Source organism: Hemiscyllium ocellatum, chromosome 28 (genome assembly GCF_020745735.1).
Source record: "Hemiscyllium ocellatum isolate sHemOce1 chromosome 28, sHemOce1.pat.X.cur, whole genome shotgun sequence".
In the NCBI taxonomy this organism is placed as follows: domain Eukaryota; kingdom Metazoa; phylum Chordata; class Chondrichthyes; order Orectolobiformes; family Hemiscylliidae; genus Hemiscyllium; species Hemiscyllium ocellatum.
In genome coordinates this window covers 29,598,296-29,619,353 of record NC_083428.1, presented here as the reverse complement: position 1 = coordinate 29,619,353, position 21,058 = coordinate 29,598,296, and the positions used below count along the sequence as shown (strand labels likewise).

The following is a 21,058-nucleotide window of genomic DNA, read 5'->3' as shown; positions in this document are numbered from 1 at the left end:
CTGACCAGGGTACAGTTCACCAGGTCCTGACTCTGACCATGGTACAGTTCACTGGATCCTGACTCTGACCGTGGTACAGATCGCTGGATGCTGACTCTGACCAGGGTACAGTTCACTGGGTTCTGACTCTGACCGGGGTACATTTCGCTGGGTCCTGAATGTGACCGGGGTACAGTTCATTGATTCCTGACTCTGACCGGGGTACAGTTCACTGGATCCTGACTCTGACCGGCGTACAGTTCACTGGGTCCTGAATCTGACCGGGGCACAGTTCATTGATTCCTGACTCTGACCGGCGCACAGTTCACTGGCTCCTGACTCTGACCAGCGTACAGTTCACTGAGTCCTGAATCTGACCGGGTAAAGAGTTCACTGGGTCCTGAGTCTGAGCATGGTACCGTTCACTGGGTCCTGAGTCGGAATGGGGTACAGTTCACTGGGCCCTGACCCTGAACGGGTACAGTTCACTGGGTCGGATTCTGAATTGGGTACAGGGCACTGGGTCCTGTCTCTGACCCGGGCATACTTCACTGGGTCCTGACCCTGACCTGGATACATTCACTGGGTACTGACTCTGACCGGGGTACAGTTCACTGGGTCCTGACTCTGACCAGGGTACAGTTCACTGGGTCCAGAATCTGACTGGAGTACAGTTTGCTGGGTCCTGAATCTGACCGGGGTACAGTTCATTGCATCCTGAATCTGACTGGGGTAAAGTTCACTGGGTCCTGGCTCTGACCTGGCTAAACCGTTCACTGGGTCCGGACCCTGAACGGGGTACAGTTCATTGGGTCTTAACTCTGATCGGGGTACAGTTGACTGGGTCGTGATTCTGACAGGGGTACACTTCACTGGATCCTGGCTCTGACCGGGGTACAGTTCATTGATTCCTGACTCTGACCGGGGTACAGTTCACTGGGTCCTGAATCTGACCGGCCTGAATCTGACCGGGATACAGTTCACTGGGCAATGACTGTGACCGGGGTACAGTTCAATGGGTCCTGACTCTGACCAGGGTACTGTTTGCTGGGTTCAGAATCTGACAGGGGTACAGTTCATTGCGACCTGAATCTGACCCGGGTAAAGTTCACTGGGTCCTGACCCTGACCGGGTAAACAGGTCACTGGGTCCTGACCCTGAGCATGGTACTGTTCACTGGGTCCTGAGTCGGAATGGGGTACAGTTCACTGGGTCCTGACGCTTAACGGGGTACAGTTCACTGGGTCCTGACTCTGATCGGGGTACAGTTCACTGGGTCCTGATTCTGAATTGGGTACGGGTCACTGGGTCCTGACTCTGACCCGGGCATATTTCACTGGGTCCTGACCCTGACCAGGGTCCATTTCACTGGGTCCTGACACTGACCGGGGTACAGTTCACTGGGTCCTGAATCTGACCAGGGTACAGTTCGTTGATTCCTGACTCTGACCGGGGTACAGTTCAATGGATCCTGACTCTGACTGGGGTATAGATCGCTGGATGCTGACTCTGACCAGGGTACATTTCACTGGGTCCTGACTCTAGCCAGGGTACAGTTCACTGCATCCAGAATCTGACCGGAGTGCAGTTTGCATGTTCCTGAATCTGACAGGGGTACAGTTCATTGATTCCTGACTCTGACCGGGGTACAGTTCAATGGATCCAGAATCTGACCGGAGAATAGTTTGCTGGGACATGAATCTGACAGGGGTACAGTTCATTGCGTCCTGAATCTGACCAGGGTACAGATCACTGGGTGCGGATTCTGACCGGGGTACAGTTCGCTGGATCCTGACACTTACCAGCGTACAGTTCACTGGGTCCTGACCCTGAAAGGGGTACAGTTCACTGGGTCACGACTCTGATCGAGGTACAGTTCACTGGGTCCTGAATCTGACCAGGGTACAGTTCATTGATTCCTGACTCTGACCGGGGTACAGATCAATGGATCCAGAATCTGACCGGGGAATAGTTTGCTGGGACCTGAATCTGACAGGGGTACAGTTCATTGCGTCCTGAGTCTGACCCGGGTAAAGTTCACTGGGTACTGACTCTGACTAGGGTACAGTTCACTAGGCCCTGAAGCTGACCCAGGCACATTTCACTGGGTCCTGACTCTGACCGGGGCACATTTCACTGGGTCCTGACTCTGACCAGGGTACAGTTCAAGGGGTCCTGACTCTGACCGGCCTACAGTTCACTGGGTCCTGAATCTGACCGGGGTACAGTTCATTGCGTCCTGAATCTGACCCGGGTAAAGTTCACTGGGTCCTGACTCTGACCGGGTAAACAGTTCAAGGGGTCCTGACTCTGACCCGGGCACATTTCACTGGGTCCTGACTCTGACCAGGGTACAGTTCAAGGGGTTCTGACTCTGACCGGCCTACAGTTCACTGGGTCTTAACTCTGATCAGGGTACAGTTGACTGGGTCCTGATTCTGACAGGGGTAATGTTCATGGGTCTTGAATCTGACCGGGGTACAGTTCACTGGGACCTGACTCTGATCTGGGTATATTCACTGGGTCCTGACTCTGACCAGGGAACAATTCACTGGGTCCTGACTCTGACCAGGGTACAGATCACTGGGCAATGACTCTGACCAGGGTACATGTTCAATGGGTCCTGACTCTGACCGGGGTACTGTTTGCTGGGTCCTGAATCTGACAGCGGTACAGTTCATTGCGACCTGAATCTGACCAGGGTAAAGTTCACTGGGTCCTGACTCTGAGCATGGTACTGTTCACTGGGTCCTGAGTCGGAATGGGGTACAGTTCACTGGGTCCTGACCCTGAACGGGGTACAGTTCATTGGGTCCTGACTCTGATCGGGGCACAGTTCGCTGGGTCCTGATTCTGAATTGGGTACAGGTCACTGGGTCCTGACTCTGACCCGGGCATATTTCACTGGGTCCTGAATCTGAGCAGGGCACAGTTCACTGGAACCTGAATCTGAACGTGTACAGTTCACTGCGTCATGCCTTCGACCAGGGTACTGTTCACTGTGTCCTGACTCTGAAAGGGGTACAGTTCACTGGGTCCAGACTCTGACCAGGGTACAGTTCACTGGGTCCTGACCCTGACGAGGGTACATTTCACTGGGTCCTGACTCTGACCAGGGTACAGTTCACTGGGTCCTGATTCTAACCGGGGAACAGTTCGCTGGGTCCTGACTCTGACCAGGGTACAGTTCGCTGGTTCCTGACTCTGACCAGGGTACAGTTCACCGGGTCCTGAATCTGACCGGGGTACACTACGCTGGATCCTGACTCTGACCGGGGTACCGTTCACAGGATCCTGACTCTGACCAGTGCAAAGTTCACTGGGTCCGGAATCCGACCGAGGTACACTACACTGGGTCCTGAATCTGACCCAGGTACACTTTGCTGGGTCCTGACTCTGACCAGGGGACAGTTCACTGGGTCCTGACTCTGACCGGGATACCGTTCACTGGGTCCTGACTCTGACCAGGATACATTTCACTGAGTCCTGACTCTGACCAGGGTACAGTTCACTGGGTCCTGACTCTGACCGGGGGAAAGTTCATTGGGTCCTGCCTTCAACCAGGGTACTGTTCACTGTGTCCTGCCTCAGAAAGGGGTACAGTTTACTGGGTCATGAATCTGACCAGGGTACAGTTCGTTGATTCCTGACTCTGACCGGGGTACAGTTCAATGGATCCTGACTCTGACTGGGGTATAGATCGCTGGATGCTGACTCTGACCAGGGTACATTTCACTGGGTCCTGACTCTAGCCGGGGTACAATTCACTGCATCCAGAATCTGACCGGAGTGCAGTTTGCTGGGTCCTGAATCTGACAGGGGTACAGTTCATTGATTCCTGACTCTGACCGGGGTACAGTTCAATGGATCCAGAATCTGACCGGAGAATAGTTTGCTGGGACCTGAATCTGACAGGGGTACAGTTCATTGCGTCCTGAATCTGACCCGGGTAAAGTTCACTGGGTACTGACTCTGACCAGGGTACAGTTCACTAGGTCCTGAATCTGACCCGGGCACATTTCACTGGGTCCTGACTCTGACCGGGGCACATTTCACTGGGTCCTGACTCTGACCAGGGAACAATTCACTGGGTCCTGACTCTGACCGGGGTACAGTTCACTACATCCAGAATCTGACCGGAGTGCAGTTTGCTGGGTCCTGAATCTGACAGGGGTACAGTTCATTGCGACCTGAATCTGACCCGGGTAAAGTTCACTGGGTCCTGACTTTGACCGGGTAAACAGTTCACTGGGTCCTGACTCTGAGCATGGTACCGTTCACTGGGTCCTGAGTCGGAATGGAGTACAGTTCACTGGGTCCAGGCCCTGAAAGGGGTACAGTTCACTGGGTCCAGGCCCTGAAAGGGGTACAGTTCACTGGGTCCGGGCCCTGAAAGGGGTACAGTTCACTGGGTCATGACTCTGATCGGGGTACAGTTCACTGGGTCCTGAATCTGACCAGGGTACAGTTCATTGCGTCCTGAATCTGACCCGGGTAAAGTTCACTGGGTACTGACTCTGACCAGGGTACAGTTCACTAGGCCCTGAATCTGACCCAGGCACATTTCACTGGGTCCTGACTCTGACCGGGGCACATTTCACTGGGTCCTGACTCTGACCAGGGAACAATTCACTGGGTCCTGACCCTGAAAGGGGTACAGTTCACTGGGTCCTGAATCTGACCAGGGTGCAGTTCATTGATTCCTGACTCTGACCGGGGTACAGTTCAATGGATCCAGAATCTGACCGGAGAATAGTTTGCTGGGACCTGAATCTGACAGGGGTACAGTTCATTGCGTCCTGAATCTGACCCGGGTAAAGTTCACTGGGTACTGACTCTGACCAGGGTACAGTTCACTAGGTCCTGCATCTGACCAGGGCTCATTTCACTGGGTCCTGACTCTGACCGGTGCACATTTCACTGGGTCCTGACTCTGACCAGGGTACAGTTCAAGGGGTCCTGACTCTGACCGGCCTACAGTTCACTGGGTCCTGAATCTGACAGGGGTACAGTTCATTGCGTCCTGAATCTGACCCGGGTAACGTTCACTGGGTCCTGACTCTGACTGGGTAAACAGTTCACTGGGTCCTGACTCTGACCCGGGCACATTTCACTGGGTCCTGACTCTGACCTGGGTAAACTGTTCACTGGCTCCGGACCCTGAACGGGGTACAGTTCATTGGGTCTCAACTCTGATCGGGGTACAGTTGACTGGGTCATGATTCTGACAGTGGTACAGTTCATTGCGTTCTGAATCTGACCTCGGTAAAGTTCACTGGGTCCTGACTCTGATCGATGTACAGTTCACTGGGTCCTGACTCTGACTGGGGTACAGTTCATTGATTCCTGACTCTGACTCGGGTAGAGTTCATGGGTCTTGAATCGAACCGGGGTACAGTTCACTGGGACCTGACTCTGATCTGGGTATATTCACTGGGTCCTGACTCTGACCAGGGAACAATTCACTGGGTCCTGACTCTGACCAGGGTACAGATCACTGGGCAATGACTCTGACCGGGGTACAGATCGCTGTGTCCTGACTCTGACCAGGGTACATGTTCAATGGGTCCAAACTCTGACCGGGGTACTGTTTGCTGGGTCCTGAATCTGACAGCGGTACAGTTCATTGCGACCTGAATCTGACCAGGGTAAAGTTCACTGGGTCCTGACTCTGAGCATGCTACTGTTCACTGGGTCCTGAGTCGGAATGGGTTACAGTTCACTGGGTCCTGACCCTGAACGGGGTACAGTTCATTGGGTCCTGACTCTGATCGGGGCACAGTTCACTGGGTCCTGACCCTGAACGGGGTACAGGTCACTGGGTCCTGACTCTGACCTGGGCATATTTCACTGGGTCCTGAATCTGACCGGGGTACAGTTCACTGGGTCCTGAATCTGAGCAGGGCACAGTTCACTGGAACCTGAATCTGAACGTGTACAGTTCACTGCGTCATGCCTTCGACCAGGGTACTGTTCACTGTGTCCTGACTCTGACCAGGGTACAGTTCACTGGGTCCTGACCCTGACCAGGATACATTTCACTGGGTCCTGACTCTGACCAGGGTACAGTTCACTGGGTCCTGATTCTAACCGGGGAACAGTTCGCTGGGTTCTGACTCTGACCAGGGTACAGTTCGCTAGTTCCTGACTCTGACCAGGGTACAGTTCACCGAGTCCTGAATCTGACCGGGGTACACTACGCTGGATCCTGACTCTGACCGGGGTACCGTTCACAGGATCCTGACTCTGACCAGTGCAAAGTTCACTGGGTCCGGAATCTGACCGGGGTACACTACACTGGGTCCTGAATCTGACCCAGGTACACTTTGCTGGGTCCTGACTCTGACCAGGGGACAGTTCACTGGGTCCTGACTCTGACCGGGATACCGTTCACTGGGTCCTGACTCTGACCAGGATACATTTCACTGAGTCCTGACTCTGACCAGGGTACAGTTCATTGGGTCTTGACTCTGACCGGGGAAAAGTTCATTGGGTCCTGCCTTCAACCAGGGTACTGTTCACTGTGCCCTGCCTCAGAAAGGGGTACAGTTTACTGGGTCCTGACTCTGACCGAGGTACAGTTCACTGGGTCCTCACTCTGATCGGGGTACAGTTCACTGGGTCATGAATCTGACCAGGGTACAGTTCGTTGATTCCTGACTCTGACCGGGGTACAGTTCAATGGATCCTGACTCTGACTGGGGTATAGATCGCTGGATGCTGACTCTGACCAGGGTACATTTCACTGGGTCCTGACTCTAGCCGGGGTACAATTCACTGCATCCAGAATCTGACCGGAGTGCAGTTTGCTGGGTCCTGAATCTGACAGGGGTACAGTTCATTGCGACCTGAATCTGACCTGGGTAAAGTTCACTGGGTCCTGACTTTGACCGGGTAAACAGTTCACTGTGTCCTGACTCTGAGCATGGGACTGTTCACTGGGTCCTGAGTCGGAATGGAGTACAGTTCACTGGGTCCTGACCCTGAAAGGGGTACAGTTCACTGGGTCACGACTCTGATCGGGGTACAGTTCACTGGGTCCTGAATCTGACCAGGGTACAGTTCATTGATTCCTGACTCTGACCGGGGTACAGTTCAATGGATCCAGAATCTGACCGGAGAATAGTTTGCTGGGACCTGAATCTGACAGGGGTACAGTTCATTGCGTCCTGAATCTGACCCGGGTAAAGTTCACTGGGTACTGACTCTGACCAGGGTACAGTTCACTAGGTCCTGAATCTGACCCGGGCACATTTCACTGGGTCCTGACTCTGACCGGGGCACATTTCACTGGGTCCTGACTCTGACCAGGGAACAATTCACTGGGTCCTGACTCGGACCAGGGTACAGATCACTGGGCAATGACTCTGACCGGGGTACTGATCGCTGTGTCCTGACTCTGACCAGGGTACTTGTTCAATGGGTCCAGACTCTGACCGGGGTACAGATCGCTGTGTCCTGTCTCTGACCAGGGTACAGTTCACTGGGTCCTAACTCTGACCAGGGTACAGTTCATTGATTCCTGACTCTGATCGGTGTACAGTTCACTGCATCCAGAATCTGACCGGAGTGCAGTTTGCTGGGTCCTGAATCTGACAGGGGTACAGTTCATTACGACCTGAATCTGACCCGGGTAAAGTTCACTGGGTCCTGACTCTGACCGGGTAAACAGTTCACTGGGTCCTGACTCTGACCCGGGCACATTTCACTGGGTCCTGACTCTGACCTGGGTAAACAGTTCACTGGCTCAGGACCCTGAACGGGGTACAGTTCATTGGGTCTTAACTCTGATCGGGTTACAGTCGACTGGGACCTGACTCTGATCTGGGTATATTCACTGGGTCCTGACTCTGACCAGGGAACAATTCACTGGGTCCTGACTCTGACCAGGGTACAGATCACTGGGCAATGACTCTGACCGGGGTACAGATCGCTGTGTCCTGACTCTGACCAGGGTACATGTTCAATGGGTCCAGACTCTGACCGGGGTACTGTTTGCTGGGTCCTGAATCTGACAGCGGTACAGTTCATTGCGACCTGAATCTGACCAGGGTAAAGTTCACTGGGTCCTGACTCTGAGCATGGTACTGTTCACTGGGTCCTGAGTCAGAATGGGGGTACAGTTCACTGGGTCCTGACCCTGAACGGGGTACAGTTCATTGGGTCCTGACTCTGATCGGAGCACAGTTCGCTGGGTCCTGATTCTGAATTGGGTACAGGTCACTGGGTCCTGACTCTGACCCGGGCATATTTCACTGGGTCCTGACTCTGACTGGGGTACAGTTCACTGTGTCCTGACTCTGACCGGGGTACAGTTCACTGGGTCCTGAATCTGAGCAGGGCACAGTTCACTGGAACCTGAATCTGAACATGTACAGTTCACTGCGTCATGCCTTCGACCAGGGTACTGTTCACTGTGTCCTGACTCTGAAAGGGGTAGAGTTCACTGGGTCCGGACTCTGACCAGGGTACAGTTCACTGGGTCCTGACCCTGACCAGGGTACATTTCACTGGGTCCTGACTCTGACCGGGGAACAGTTCGCTGGGTCCTGACTCTGACCAGGGTACAGTTCGCTGGTTTATGTCTGTGACCAGGGTACAGTTCACCGGGTCCTGAATCTGACCGGGGTACACTACGCTGGATCCTGACTCTGACCAGGGTACCGTTCACAGGATCCTGACTCTGACCAGTGCAAAGTTCACTGGGTCCGGAATCTGACCGGGGTACACTACACTGGGTCCTGAATCTGACCCAGGTACACTTTGCTGGGTCCTGACTCTGACCAGGGGACAGTTCACTGGGTCCTGACTCTGACCGGGATACCGTTCACTGGGTCCTGACTCTGACCAGGATACATTTCACTGAGTCCTGACTCTGACCAGGGTACAGTTCACTGGGTCTTGACTCTGACCGGGGGAAAGTTCATTGGGTCCTGCCTTCAACCAGGGTACTGTTCACTGTGTCCTGCCTCAGAAAGGGGCACAGTTTACTGGGTCCTGACTCTGACCGAGGTACAGTTCACTGGGTCCTGACTCTGACCGGGGTACAGTTCACTACATCCAGAATCTGACCGGAGTGCAGTTTGCTGGGTCCTGAATCTGACCAGGGTACAGTTCATTGCGACCTGAATCTGACCCGGGTAAAGTTCACTGGGTCCTGACTTAGACCGGGTAAACAGTTCACTGGGTCCTGACTCTGAGCATGGTACTGTTCGCTGGGTCCTGAGTCGGAATGGAGTCCAGTTCACTGGGTCCAGGCCCTGAAAGGGGTACAGTTCACTGGGTCATGACTCCGATCGGGGTACAGTTCACTGGGTCCTGAGTCTGACCAGGGTACAGTTCATTGATTCCTGACTCTGACCGGGGTACAGTTCAATGGATCTAGAATCTGACCGGAGAATAGTTTGCTGGGACCTGAATCTGACAGGGGTACAGTTCATTGCGTCCTGAATCTGACCCGGGTAAAGTTCACTGGGTACTGACTCTGACCAGGGTACAGTTCACTAGGTCCTGAATCTGACCCGGGCACATTTCACTGGGTCCTGACTCTGACCGGGGCACATTTCACTGGGTCCTGACTCTGACCAGGGAACAATTCACTGGGTCCTGACTCGGACCAGGGTACAGATCACTGGGCAATGACTCTGACCGGGGTACTGATCGCTGTGTCCTGACTCTGACCAGGGTACTTGTTCAATGGGTCCAGACTCTGACCGGGGTACAGATCGCTGTGTCCTGTCTCTGACCAGGGTACAGTTCACTGGGTCCTGACTCTGACCAGGGTACAGTTCATTGATTCCTGACTCTGATCGATGTACAGTTCACTGCATCCAGAATCTGACCGGAGTGCAGTTTGCTGGGTCCTGAATCTGACAGGGGTACAGTTCATTACGACCTGAATCTGACCCGGGTAAAGTTCACTGGGTCGTGACTCTGACCGGGTAAACAGTTCACTGGGTCCTGACTCTGAGCATGGTACTGTTCACTGGGTCCTGACTCTGACCAGGGTACAGTTCACTGGGTCCTGAATCTGACCCGGGTAAAGTTCACTGGGTCCTGACTCTGACCGGGTAAACAGTTCACTGGGTCCTTACTCTGACCCAGTCACATTTCACTGGGTCCTGACTCTGACCTGGGTAAACAGTTCACTGGCTCCGGACCCTGAACGGGTTACAGTTCATTGGGTCTTAACTCTGATCGGGTTACAGTCGACTGGGTCCTGATTCTGACAGGGGTACAGTTCATTGCGTCCTGAATCTGACCAGGGTAAAGTTCACTGTGTCCTGACTCTGATCGATGTACAGTTCACTGGGTCCTGACTCTGACTGGGGTAATGTTCATGGGTCTTGAATCTGACCGGGGTACAGTTTACTGGGACCTGACTCTGATCTGGGTATATTCACTGGGTCCTGACTCTGACCAGGGAACAATTCACTGGGTCCTGACTCTGACCAGGGTACAGATCACTGGGCAATGACTCTGAACGGGGTTCAGATCGCTGTGTCCTGACTCTGACCAGGGTACATGTTCAATGGGTCCTGACTCTGACCGGGGTACTGTTTGCTGGGCCCTGAATCTGACAGCGGTACAGTTCATTGCGACCTGAATCTGACCAGGGTAAAGTTCACTGGGTCCTGACTCTGAGCATGGTACTGTTCACTGGGTCCTGAGTCGGAATGGGGTACAGTTCACTGGGTCCTGACCCTGAACGGGGTACAGTTCATTGGGTCCTGACTCTGATCGGGGCACAGTTCGCTGGGTCCTGATTCTGAATTGGGTACAGGTCACTGGGTCCTGACTCTGACCTGGGCATATTTCACTGGGTCCTGACTCTGACCGGGGTACAGTTCACTGGGTCCTGACTCTGACCGGGGTACAGTTCACAGGGTCCTGAATCTGAGCAGGGCACAGTTCACTGGAACCTGAATCTGAACGTGTACAGTTCACTGCGTCATGCCTTCGACCAGGGTACTGTTCACTGTGTCCTGACTCTGAAAGGGGTACAGTTCACTGGGTCCTGACCCTGACCAGGATACATTTCACTGGGTCCTGACTCTGACCAGGGTACAGTTCACTGGGTCCTGATTCTAACCGGGGAACAGTTCGCTGGGTTCTGACTCTGACCAGGGTACAGTTCGCTAGTTCCTGACTCTGACCAGGGTACAGTTCGCTAGTTCCTGACTCTGACCAGGGTACAGTTCACCGGGTCCTGAATCTGACCGGGGTACACTACGCTGGATCCTGACTCTGACCGGGGTACCGTTCACAGGATCCTGACTCTGACCAGTGCAAAGTTCACTGGGTCCTGAATCTGACCCAGGTACACTTTGCTGGGTCCTGACTCTGACCAGGGGACTGTTCACTGTGTCCTGCCTCAGAAAGGGGCACAGTTCACTGGGTCCTGACTTTGACCTGGGTACAGATCACTGGGTCCGGATTCTGACCGGGGTACTGTTCGCTGGATCCTGACTCTTACCAGCGTACAGTTCGCTGGGTCCTGACCCTGAAAGGGGTACAGTTCACTGGGTCCTGACTCTGATCGGGGTACAGTTCACTGGGTCCTGAATCTGACCAGGGTACAGTTCATTGATTCCTGACTCTGACCGGGGTACAGTTCATTGATTCCTGACTCTGACCGGGGTACAGTTCATTGATTCCTGACTCTGACCGGGGTACAGTTCATTGATTCCTGACTCTGACCAGGGTACAGTTCATTGATTCCTGACTCTGACCGGGGTACAGATCAATGGATCCAGAATCTGACCGGAGAATAGTTTGCTGGGACCTGAATCTGAAAGGGGTACAGTTCACTGGGTCCTGACTCTGACCAGGATACAGTTCACTGGGTCCTGACTCTGATCAGGGTACAGTTCACTGGAACCTGAATCTGAACGTTGTACAGTTCACTGCGCCATGCCTTCGACCAGGGTACTGTTCACTGTGTCCTGACTCTGAAAGGGGTACAGTTCACTGGGTCCTGACTCTGACCAGGGTACAGTTCACTGGGTCCTGACTCTGACTGGGGTACATTCACAGGATCCTGACCCTGACCAGGGTACATTTCACTAGGTCCTGACTCTGATCAGGGTACAGTTCACTGGGTCCAGAATCTGACCCGGGTACACTTCGCTGGGTCCTGACTCTGATCAGGGTACAGTTCACTGGTTCCTGACTCTGAATGGGGTACACTTCACTGGGTCTTGCCTTCAACCAGGGTACTGTTCACTGGGTCCTGCCTCTGAAAGGGGTACTGTACACTGGGTCCTGACTCTGACCAGGGGTCAGTTTACGAGGTCCTGATTCTGACCAGGGTACAGTTCACTGCGCCCTGACTCTGACCGGGGTACAGTTCACTAGCTCCTGACTCTGACCGGGGTACAGTTCACTAGCTCCTGACTCTGACCAGGATACAGTTCCCTGTGTCCTGACTCTGACTGGGGTACAGTTCACTGGGCCCTGACCCTGAACGGGGTACAGTTCACAGGGTCCTGACCCTGAACGGGGTACAGTTCACTGGGTCCTGAATTTGACCGGGGTACAGTTCACTGGGCCCTGACCCTGAACGGGGTACAGTTCACTGAGTCCTGACTCTGACTGGGGTACAGTTCACTGGGCCCTGACCCTGAACGGGGTACAGTTCCCTGTGTCCTGACTCTGACTGGGGTACAGTTCACTGGGCCCTGACCCTGAACGGGGTACAGTTCACTGAGTCCTGACCCGAACGGGGTAGAGTTCACTGGGTCCTGACTCTGACCGGGGTACAGTTCACTGAGCCCTGACTTCAGCCAGGGTACAGTTCACTGGGTCCTGAATCTGACCAGGGTAATGTTCACTGGGTCCTGACTCTGACCAGGTTAGGGTTCACTGGGTCCTGACTCTGACTGGGGTACAGTTCACTGGCTCTGGACACTGAACGGGGTACAGTTCACAGGATCTTGACTCTGACTGGGGTACAGTTCACTGGGCCCTGAATCTGACCGGGGTACAGTTCGCTGGGTCCTGACCGGACCAGGGTACAGTTCACTGGGTCCTGACCCTTAACGGGCTAGAGTTGGTTAGGTCCTGAATCTGACCGGGGTACAGTTCACTGGGTCCTGATTCTGACCAGGGGTCAGTTTCCGAGGTCCTGACTCTGACCAGGGTACAGTTCGCTGCGTCCTGACTCTGATCGGGGTACAGTTCACATGGTCCAGCCTCTGGTCGGGGTAGAGTTCACTGGGCTCTGACTCTGACCGGGGTACAGTTCACTGGGTCCTGACTCTGACCAGGATACAGTTCACTGGGTCCTGACTCTGATCAGGGTACAGTTCACTGGGTCCTGAATCTGAGCAGGGCACAGTTCACTGGAACCTGAATCTGAACGTTGTACAGTTCATTGCGTCATGCCTTCGACCAGGGTACTGTTCACTGTGTCCTGACTCTGAAAGGGGTACAGTTCACTGGGTCCTGACTCTGACCAGGGTACAGTTCACTGGGTCCTGACTCTGACTGGGGTACATTCACAGGATCCTGACCCTGACCAGGGTACATTTCAATAGGTCCTGACTCTGATCAGGGTACAGTTCACTGGGTCCAGAATCTGACCCGGGTACACTTCGCTGGGTCCTGACTCTGATCAGGGTACAGTTCACTGGTTCCTGACTCTGAATGGGGTACATTTCACTGGGTCTTGCCTTCAACCAGGGTACTGTTCACTGGGTCCTGCCTCTGAAAGGGGTACTGTACACTGGGTCCTGACTCTGACCAGGGAACAGTTCATTGGGTCCTTGATCTGACCAGGGTACAGATCACTGGCTCCTGACTCTGACCAGGGTACATTTCACCGGTTCCTGATTCTGACCAGGGGTCAGTTCACTCGGTCCTGACTCTGACCAGGGTACAGTTCACTGGGTCCTGACTCTGACCAAGGTACATTTCACTGGGTCCTGACTCTGAATGGGGTACACTTCACTGGGTCCTGACTCTGACCAGGAGACAGTTCACTGGGTCCTGACTCTGATCAGGGTACAGTTCAATTGGTCCTGACTCTGACCAAGGTACAGTTCACTGGGTCCCGACTCTGAATAGGGTACACTTCACTGGGTAATGACTCTGACCAGGGTACAGTTCACAGGATCTTGACTCTGACTGGGGTACAGTTCACTGAGTCCTGATTCTAACCGGGGTCCAGTTCGCTGGGTCCTGAATCTGACCAGGGTATATTTCAATGGATCCTGACTCTGACCGGGGCACAGTTCACTGGGTCCTGACTCTGATCAGAGTACAGTTCACTGGGTCCTGACTCTGACCAGGGTACATTTCACTGGTTCCTGACTCTGAATGGGGTACAGTTCACTGGAACCTGAATCTGACCGGGGTACAGTTCACTGGGTCCTGATTCTGACCAGGGGTCAGTTTCCGAGGTCCTGACTCTGACCAGGGTACAGTTCGCTGCGTCCTGACTCTGATCGGGGTACAGTTCACATGGTCCAGCCTCTGGTCGGGGTAGAGTTCACTGGGCTCTGACTCTGACCGGGGTACAGTTCACTGGGTCCTGACTCTGACCAGGGTACAGATCACTGGGTCCGGATTCTGACCGGGGTACAGTTCACTGGGTCCTGACTCTGATTGGGGTCCAGTTCAGTGGGTCCTGCCTTCAACCAGGGTACTGTTCACTGTGTCCTACCTATGAAAGGGGTACAGTTCACTTGGTCTTGACTCTGACCAGGGTACACTTTACTGGGTCCTGACTCTGACCGGGGTACAGTTTACTGGATTTGGACTCTGACTGGGTACAGTTCACTGGGTCCTGAATCTGAATGGGGTACAGTTCATTGGGTCCCGAACCTGACCAGGATACAGTTCACTGGGTCCTGACTCTGAATGGGGTACAGTTCAATGGGTCCTGCCTCTGAAAGGTGTATAGTTCACTGGGTCCTGACTCTGATCAGAGTACAGTTCACTGGGTCCTGACTCTGACCAGTGTACAGTTCACTGGGTCCTGATGATCGGGGTCCAGTTCATTGGGTCCTGCCTTCAACCAGGGCACTGTTCACTGGGTCCTGCCTCTGAAAGGTGTACAGTTCACTGGGTCCTGACTCTGACCGAGGTACAGTTCATTGGGGTCCAGAATCTGACCGGGATACCGTTCACTGGGTCCTGACTCTGACCAGGGTACATTTCACTGGGTCCTGACTCTGACCAGGGTACAAATCACTGGGTCCTGATTCTACCCGGGGTACAGTTCGCTGGGTCCTGACTCTGACCAGGGTACAGTTCACTGGGTCCTGACTCTGACCAGGGTATAATTCACTGGGTCCTGCCTTCAACCCGGGTACTGTTCACTGGGTCCTGCCTCTGAAAGGGGTACAGTTCACTGGGTCCCGAATCTGACCAGGGCACAGTTCACTGGGTCCTTAATCTGACCGGGGTACAGTTCACGGGGTCCTGACTTTGACCAGGGTACAGTTCACTGGGTCCTGACTCTGACCGGGGTATAGTTCATTGGGTCCTGAATCTGACCACGATACAGTTCACTGGGTCCTGACTCTGACCAGGATACAGTTCACTGGGTCCTGACTCTGATCAGGGTACAGTTCACTGGGTCCTGAATCTGAGCAGGGCACAGTTCACTGGAACCTGAATCTGAACGTTGTACAGTTCATTGCATCATGCCTTCGACCAGGGTACAGTTCGCTGCGTCCTGACTCTGATCGGGGTACAGTTCACATGGTCCAGCCTCTGGTCGGGGTAGAGTTCACTGGGTCCTGACTTCGACCAGGGTACATTTTACTGTGTCCTGTATCTGACTTGGGTAAAGTTCACTGGCTCCTGATTCTGCCCGGGGTACAGTTCACTGGGTCCTGACTTTGACCGGGGTACAGTTCACTGGGTCCTCAATCTGAACGGGACACAGTTCACGGGATCCTCACTTTGACCATGGTACCGTTCACTGGGTCCTGACTCTGACCAGGTTAGGGTTCACTGGGTCCTGACTCTGAATGGGGTACAGTTCACTGGCTCCAGACTCTGACCAGGGTACAGTTCATAGGATCTTGACTCTGACTGGAGTACAGTTCGCTGGGTCCTGACTCTGACCAGGGTACAGTTCACTGGGTCCTGACCCTTAACGGGCCAGAGTTGATTGGGTCGTGAATCTGACATTGGTACAGTTCACTGGGTTCTGACTCTGACCAGGGTACAGTTCACTGGGTCCTCAGTCTGACCGGGACACAGTTCACGGGATCCTCACTTTGACCATGGTACAGTTCGTTGGGTCCTGAATCTGAGCGGCGTACTCTCCGCTGGGTCCTGACTCTGACCAGGGTACAGTTCAATGAGTACTGACTCTGACCAAGGTACAGTTCACTGGGTCCTGACACTGAATGGGGTACACTTCACTGGGTAATGACTCTGACCAGGGTAAAGTTCACTGGATTCTGACTCTGACCGGGGTACAGGTCCTGAATCTGAATGGGGTACAGATCATGGCGTCCTGAATCTGACCGGGGTACAGTTCACTGGGTCCTGAATCTGACCGGGGTAGAGTTCACTGGGTCCTGACACTGACCAGGGTACATTTCACCTGGTCCTGACTCTGACCAGGTTACATTTCATTGGGTCCTGACTCTGACCAGGGTGCAGTTCACCCTGTCCTGAATCTGACCAGTGTAAATTTCACTGGGTCCTGACTCTGACCAAGGTACAGTTCACTGGGGCCTGACTCTGAGCGGGGTACAGTGTACTCGATTCTTACTCTGACCGGGTACAGTTCACTGAGTCCTGAATCTGAATGGGGTACAGTTCATTGGGTCCTGAATCTGACCGGGTACAGTTCACTGGGTCCTGACACTGACCAGGATACAGTTCGCTGGGTCGTGACACTGAACACTAGGTGTTGACTGTAACTGGGGTACAGTTCTGTTCTTGGGAACCATTCTATAAACATGGAACAATTTTCTGAGTTCATCCCTTTCTCCAGCAAATGTCAGTTCTTTATAAACTTGGAAAGTTCTTACCAAACACCAAGCTCAATAGCAGAGCAGTCTGGGGCAAGCGGTGACCGCACAGTTGCACCCATGTAAATATTTGAGCCACATCTGAAGTTCCCTCATTCATTAGAATAAGTGACCAAGAACAGGAATCTTACCTGATTGTGCCTGGCTTAACCTATGTTCATCAACACTAATCTTAGCTTCCATCACTAGACATCCTAATTGCAACCAAACAAGGAATCTCGGCCTTTCCTGATTTGCAATATCTATTGACCGTGCTGGAGATACTAAATAAAATATTCAATCAAACAGAGTTAAAAATGCCTGGCTTTGAAGGTTTGAAGAACACAAACACTTCCTGTTGTTCACCACCATTTGTTGAAACAAACCCACAATTTGAAATACCAATACTAATTGCTGTCTCCTCTCCCCCTGAGCTTATGTTGCAATACGGATTCGTTTAAAAGCGCAGCTGTTGATCAACAAACAATGACATTAATTTTGCCTCATAGTGGATGAAAGTCACATCTGCAAGTGATAAATATAAATAGAATCTGTTGTACCATCCTTTAAATCTGAAATTACAACTCCATTCCTATAGAACTACAGAAATGACTATGCCGTCGATCAGATCGGTCATACCGAGGGAACATTCACATCTGCACTTCTTTCCAACATAAACGAGCATTCCATTGAAACAGACAAAGAGATAAAGGGCTGCAAGTACTGTCCTCCAATACTCAACTTCACTTCCCCATTCTGCCAACTGAAGCCTGGTAGAACTTTTAATTCAAGCAGGAATTGAGCATGGATTGCTTTCATTCACAATGAAGTAGACCAGGTAGATTTCAAAAGACTAAACCTACGTTTTAACCAGTCCTTCATCGTTCAGTTTATATGTTGGAATCATGCTAATGGTTAATCTGCTACCTTGTGTTCTGTTTGTGTCGGTGGATGAAGCCCAAGCTGGTCACTTTATTCTGGCCAGTGAGATCTAGTCCTACAATAAACAGAGGGTCAAATCGATAGGTGTGAATGGATAGGTTTCTGCTAAGTTACTCCACTGCGTTACGCAAATCTTTTGTTCAAAAGATTAAATGAAAGGGGTGGATTTCAAGATTCGGCAAATTGTGCATTGCTGGTGGAAATGGCAGCCTGTGGAAGGAGTGGAGGCTGTGGAAGGATTCGATTGAGTCCATGTTAGGGCACTTTTTAAAAGGGCTATGGAGGCTATGGGTCATTGGACAAATGACTTTATTCTTGCTTCATACCCTCTTCAGTTATTATGTTTATACAGACAATATATAATTTGGAGAGGTCTATAATTTGCACTATAATGGCCTTAATATCTCAGTAATTCAAAAATTAAAATGAAAAATTGTAACAGTGCATATTCTTCACATTCTTTGTCGCCTCTGATCCTTTCAGAGGATGCAAACATTGCTAGATAGGCCAGCATTCACTGAGTACTTCCAATTGTCCTTGAAAGGTAATGGTCGGTTGACTCCTTGAACTGCTGCTGTCCATGTGGTGCAACTGCATTCACAGTGCTTGGGGAAGTGATTCAGGATTTGATCCATCAACAATGATGGAACAACGATACGGTTCCAAGTCAGGATGGTTGTGGTTTGGAGGGGAAGTTGTTAGCAATGGCTTTCCCATACTTTGCAACTATGGGAATGGTAATATTACGTTTCTTTTTCCCTAGCCATTAGACTAGCATCATTACTTATTTTGAGACGAGCTGACCGAGATAGAGAGCTCATTGTGTGAGTTATCAGAAGAACTTTGGGTCACTTCGCAAGCATCCATATTGAACAGAAATATCAAAGACAAAGCTTAATGCAGTGAAATTCTCTGGATTTAAATTATCCAAATAATGCTCTCAGTCATTACAAACTCCTCTCATTAATGAAGTAGTTTACAGAACTACAGTGATTTCTGTAACACAAAACTATGTTCTCCTCACTGCCAAATTGCAACAGTAACATCTACAATGTGATTCCTAATGTTGTTGTATTGTCAATAGGGTAAAAAAAGGGCTTATGCCCGAAACGTCGAATTTCCTGTTCCTTGGATGCTGCCTAACCTGCTGTGCTTTAACCAGCAACACATTTTCAGTATTGTCAATAGGTCCTGACACAGTTCTAGAAAAATCAGTAGGAAACCCCTAAGGGGAAGGCAGTCTCTGCTGCCCTGTGTGTGACCTGCAAGGAGTGTAATTCCACTGTGGTGTAACCAAGGTCCATTGGAGCAAATTTCCAAGTGAATGTGTAAACTTTAAACACACAACGCTCTCTCCTGACCAAGAAAATCAGAACAGGGCAGAAATAATGTCTTATTGAACTACTGTCAGACCCTTTGCCAGAAAAATGCATTTGAATTGCATTTATATGTACACTTCAATCTCAAAACATGACTTTGCACATTCCAAACCAGGTTAAAAAGCGTATCGTACAATATAAAAAGGCTCTTTTTTTTTAAACTTGAGTTAACTAGTAATCCAAAGAGATATTGATCTTTCAATTTGGTCATGTCAAAAATAGATTCATTTCTGTGGTGTGAGGACAACATTACTGGGTGCTGTTGGACTTTACAAATCAGGAAGAAAGGTTTGTTGGAATGATTGTCAGAGAGGGAAAATGACACTAAGCCGTTTGAATGCAATGGGGGGAATCTCACATAAACTGCATTTGCAATCATGGATTGTCTTTCATAAAGAGGCTTTTGATTAGTAACAGGATCAAGGAGAGAGAGTACGAGAATGGAACTGAGAAACCCATCAGGTTGAAGGGATTAGCAGGCTCGATGGGCCGAGTGGCCTAAATCTGCTCCTACATCTTCTGGTCTCATGGATTTGTTTTAGTCAGAAATGTACCACAAATTATTACCAAATGTTTCGTTGGGTTGCAAACATGGCTTTTTCCCCTGGACGCATGTTCAGGCAAAACTCCTTCCGCTCTGCACAATAGAGGAAGCTGCTTTTCGGATCGGGGTCCACTCTCTGCAACACTTGGCTCAATTGCTCACCCAGGAGGATGGAATTATTCATGGCCCTTCGGTCTGAACTGAGGGTCTCAGTGACGTATACCATTCATCTCAACTGACACTCCAAGTTAATTACAAAACCTTCCGGGAAAATCAACTCACGGCGCTGTGGTAGACCGGTCACTAGCAGCACACCGTGCTCATTGTCCTGTCACAGGCGAAGCTGCTGCAGCTCCCAGGCCCCTATTAGGTCAGTTGGACGGAGAAGGGCTCTTCCCTTGATCCACTTTTAACAAAAAATGCAGACTTCTGTGAACTCTTCACAACAAATCAATTCAACTCCTGCATATTGTCACACCTTTGAGATTTCCTCAGGATCCAGGCTAACGTTCAGCAGGAGAAATATTACCTTCAGAGGCAAATTATTGCAAACTGTCGAATGCCAAAATGCAGGAATATCGACGTTTCAGGCATAAGCCCTTCATTCCCGAAACGTCGAATTTCCTGTTCCTTGGATGCTGCCTGACCTGCTGCGCTTTTCCAGCAACACATTTTCAGCTCTGATCTCCAGCATCTGCAGTCCTCACTTTCTCCTGACAGAAATTATTGTCAAATGATCAACTCGCCCCATTAGCGAATCCCCCTGACTTATTTCACCGCATTGTTTTACAAGTTTTAGTACAACCCAACTCAGCGATATTGGCCGTTTGCAACTTGCATTCATCAGATCTGAGCCCTGGGAAGTTACAATCCAAACCCAATGAATTGCATGAGGAAAGCTATGAAACTATACAGTATAGAATGTGATCCCGAAACAAGGAATAAAAAAGAAATTGTGGAATCCCGCGTAATGAAAGGAAGGAATTTGCTTTATCCGGCCAGTTCAAAAAAGCATTGCCGCTGATTAGAATGGATCTCCTGAGGCGTTTGGAGTTCTGCTGCTAGTCTTTACAATCTGGGGCTCGGGGCTGAGAAAGACAATTCACACAATTCCACCTAAAAGTTCAAATGCAAACTTTTCTTTCGCATACCATGGGTCCTATAATCTCCCCCCACCCCCTCCCACACACTAGCTACTGACATTTTTTCCAGTCCGGGACAGAGTTCTCTCCACTCCC

At 51.4% G+C, this 21,058-nt stretch overlaps 1 protein-coding gene across 1 annotated transcript in view; it reads right to left on the bottom strand.

Moving 5' to 3' along the window:
* fbn2b (fibrillin 2b) overlaps positions 1-21,058 on the bottom strand; it is a 374,963-nt gene that overhangs the window by 352,841 nt on the left and 1,064 nt on the right. The window lies entirely within an intron of this gene.